The 4,298-nt window shown below is 48.4% G+C and overlaps 1 long non-coding RNA gene across 1 annotated transcript; it reads right to left on the minus strand.

Annotated features, from left to right (window-relative positions):
* Positions 1-1,569: 1,569 nt before the first annotated feature.
* On the minus strand, positions 1,570-2,861 carry LOC137416655 (uncharacterized). The gene is made up of 3 exons (XR_013623124.1): positions 2,580-2,861; positions 1,908-2,103; positions 1,570-1,636 (listed from the first exon to the last, which is right to left on the minus strand). It is a non-coding gene; the product is annotated as an uncharacterized LOC137416655 (long non-coding RNA).
* Between the last annotated feature and the right edge of the window lie 1,437 nt (positions 2,862-4,298).

The following is a 4,298-nucleotide window of genomic DNA, read 5'->3' on the forward strand; positions in this document are numbered from 1 at the left end:
TTTTGTACGTCAGCAAGTACTTCAGTTTTGGTTCTGCAGCACCAACAAGAGATTCATACATATCTTGAAGACTCCTGATCGCCACGAGAAATCCAACAAAGGCTGTTTTTCTTGGGGTTTCGTACATTGGCTTGCCATGAACATCTTTCAGCGACAATACATATGTGAAGGCGTTTCTCAGAAAGGGACGCCACTGAGGCTCGTTGCGGGGATGCATTGGTGCCTTGTAGTTGCGGGCCAAGGGATTTCTCGAGTTCATTATATCAAATAAATGATCAAATGTACGTATGAACTCGACCGTTGCTTCACAGCCTTCAAACTTCTTCAGCTTCAAATCTTTATCGCAAAACTCCAGTGCATCAGCCACACTGCTGCTGAGAGTTTGGGCCGCCAAGTTGACTTTCATCTTTTGCTTGTCCCAGTGGATGTGTGCCGACCTCAGCTTGTTACCAGCTCTGAGCCCCTCCTCCTCTTGCAGCACGTGTAGACGTTCAATGTAAGACCAACAAATCTTCCCTCCCGATCCATCAACCAAAATTCCCTTGGATGCAAGTGTTTCTCTCACCAGTTTCAACATATGACAAATGTCAAGAAGGACACTCACACGCAACTCCGGTTTACTGGGATGAGGGAATGAGGGATCCAACCGAGCAATGTCCATATTTGCCCCCAGCTGCTTCAACATGGTCATGTGACATGATGGTCCATCACATGTAAGAGAGGCAACTTCAACGTCAATGTCACACAGCTTCTGTATGCACTGCATCACCAAATTGGCCCTTTCAGCACCTGACATGCCATGTATCAAAAAATAGCCAACTGGAACTTTCCAATTGCTGTTTAATGACACAACCATGAGAACAAGTGCATCAGTTGCAACAGGAGTTGAATCATCGCATACATCTGTTCCAATGTCAACATAGCCACGCAGCTTATCACCATCCCAACTGACGTGCTTTCTGATGGACATTTCATCGAGCATGAGGGCACAAACAACACGTCTCTTTTCAGCTTCAGCCTCCTTCACTTTCAGTTGTAAGGCCACAAAGGATTCTTGTGTGAATCCCGGTTCACCACTGATACAACTGTACCACTTCCTGATGACTGCAGGGTGTGGCAATGCCATGTCAAAAGTTTTGCGTACATACATGTAGGCTTTGGTTGAATAGAATTGAAGGGTCAGAGCAAATGCTCTGAGTGCAGGAGGATACGTCTTCCTTGTCACCTTGCCACTTTTCTTGTTTTGGAGCATTCTTCCATTATTCCAGAAGGAACATCAGAGAAGGTCTTTGCCAACTGGTCAGCTCCATTCTCAGAGAGCAGCTGCTCATCACAAAGTGCTTGAACAACTGTGGTCAAAGATTTGACTTTCCTCCGGCAGCGACGTGATTTCTGCTGTGTCAATTTGAGCTTTTTCTTGACGCTACAAAGATTGCCATGCACAGAGTCCAGTTTACGTTTCACACTCCGTGGACTGGCAGTTACAGCATATGTGTGATCAGCACCAGTCGTTGCTGCAAGCTTTGATGGGCTGGTGATGATTGATGTACTGGGTGTGTTGTCTTGGCTCTTGCAGATTGACCAGTGCTTCTTGCGGGAAAGACTGTGGTTTGGGTGGCTTTCGCTTCCTTTCATCCTGGAAATCCATCAGAATAATAGATCAGAATTAATTATGAACGAAGAAATTATACAAGATTATTTATTTGGGATGTTCTTGAGAAAAGAGATGGTGGAAAAGTATTGATAAGTTGCTGATGTTGATATGTTTGCAAAATTTATATATTTGACACATCAATTGGCATGTAAGTAGACAAGTGTGAAAATCACTGCTGGCAGTGACAGCTACAACATGACACTATTTATATCTCAGTTACTCCACCACAACATGAAACTCTTGTATTATGTACCTTCTGCAGGTGGGTCGGAAAATCAAATATGGTTGGCAGGGAATTTTCTCGGAGTCTTGTGGTCTGACCTGTCCTGTCAAAGCATGAGTCATCAAAGTGGTCTGAGCAAAGGACAGACTTCTTTGAAGGTTTCCATTTGTCACGTTTCACATTCACAACCCATTTCTGGAGAACATCTGGACGACTGAATGGAAATCTGAAAAAAATATTTTCAAGAAATTAGCCGATAGTCATGAAAATACAACTCGAAGCAACAATTTACAACATATTCAATATGTAAGGCTCAACATACTAGCCATATAAACACTCAATTACCATGTACTTATACAGAATCAGTTATTGGTTTCAAAGTTTAACTGCATTGAGTTTTGCAACTTAGAATCATCCAGGGTACACATTATTAGACGGGACCATGCTATTTATACTCGTCCTCGATAACCATATATAGATGAAGACTTTGGGTCAAACTTAGCCCTGAGGAACCGCATATTGATGAAATATGTCCCGGCTCAGTGACTTTGCGCACTCTGCGGTTGAGTCAAACTAGTTCTGAAGTTCAGTAGTTGAAACTTGAATCCAGATCGCGGTTGTGCAAACATCATAATTTAACATTCAAATTCAACGTTTTAAAAATAAAACATTCTCAAATAAATGTTAATTTTCAGTACTTACAGATGAAATGTCTTTCCACATCCTCGTATTTGTCTCTTTGTGCAATTAATAGCAGCACAAGCCGGCATTTCATAATACGTTAGTGGAGCGTGTTGATGAAAAATTTATGCGAGTGGCAACATGGCGTCCAGTGGCCGGGCGCTGACTTCAACTCAAGCGCCCGACCCGCTATCCAGTAGTATATACAGATCAGTGTGCTCTCTCCATCCCGGCATCTGCATCGTCATCTCCATCTCGGCCTCTGCATCGTCATCTCCATCTCGGCCTCCGCATTGTCGTCTCCATCCCGTCCTCCCCATCATCAGATCCACTCCAGCCTCTCCCTCATCGGATCCACGCCAACCTCAGCATCATCAGATCCACGCCAGCCTCTGCGTCATCGGATCCATCCTGGTCTCTGCGTCATCGGATCCATCCCGGCCTCTGCGTCATCGGATCCATCCCGGCCTCAGCGTCATCAGATCCACGCCAGCCTCTGCGTCATCGGATCCATCCCTGCATCTGCGTCATCGGATCCATCCTGGCCTCTGCGTCATCGGATCCATCCTGGCCTCTGCGTCATCGGATCCATACCGGCCTCTACGTCATGGGATCCATCCCGGCCTCTGCGTCATGGGATCCATCCCGGCCTCTGCATCGTCATCTCCATCCCGGCCTCTGCATCGTCATCTCCATCTCGGCCTTCGCATCGTCGTCTCCATCCTGGCTTCTGCATTGTCGTCTCCAACCGGCCTCCCCATCATCAGAACCACTCCAGCCTCTCCATCATCGGATCCACGCCAGCCTCCCCCTCATCGGATCCACGCCAACCTCAGCATCATCAGATCCACGCCAGCCTCTGCGTCATCGGATCCATCCCGGCCTCGGGGGCATTGGATCCATTCCGGCCTCTGCATCGTCATCTCCATCCCGGCCTCTGCATCGTCATCTCCATCTCGGCCCCCGCATCGTCGTCTCCATCCCGGCTTCTGCATTGTCGTCTCCATCCGGCCTCCCCATCATCAGATCCACTCCAGCCTCTCCGTCATCGGATCCACGCCAGCCTCTGCGTCATCGGATCCATCCCGGCCTCTGCGTCATCGGACCCACACCGGCCTCAGCATCATCGGTTTCCTCCACGTCTCTACATTGTCGGCAAAAACCAACACGAAGAAAAGAGAACTGACCATCAGCAATTTTAAAACTGATAAACCGGAATAATTAATGAGCACCACAGCATTATCATTGGGAATGTGGGAATGGCATCCACATCAATTGGGAATTTCTTGGAAAATAAAGAAACTACGAGTGGACTTCCAGTATCATCATCTCCATCCCGGCCTCTGCATCATCGTCTCTATCCTGGCCTCTGCATCGCCGTCTCCATCCCGGCCTCTGCATCGTCGTCTCCATCCCGGCCTCTGCATTGTCACCTCCATCGCGGCCTCTGCATCGTCCTCTCCATCCCGGCCTCCGCATCGTCGTCTCCATCCCGACCTCCCCATCATCAGATCCACGCCAGCCTCTGCATCATTGGATCCATGCCAGCCTCTCCATCATCGGATCCACGCCAGCCTCTCCATCATCGGATCCACGCCAGCCTCTCCCTCATCGGATCCACGCCAGCCTCTGCATCATCGGATCCACGCCAGCCTCTGCATCATCGGATCCATCCTGGCCTCTGCATCATCGGATCCATCCCGGCCTCTGCGTCAGCAGATCCACACCGGCCTCAGTGTC

The sequence above is a fragment of the Myxine glutinosa genome, chromosome 4 (assembly GCF_964187855.1).
Source record: "Myxine glutinosa chromosome 4, kmMyxGlut1.1, whole genome shotgun sequence".
In the NCBI taxonomy this organism is placed as follows: domain Eukaryota; kingdom Metazoa; phylum Chordata; class Myxini; order Myxiniformes; family Myxinidae; genus Myxine; species Myxine glutinosa.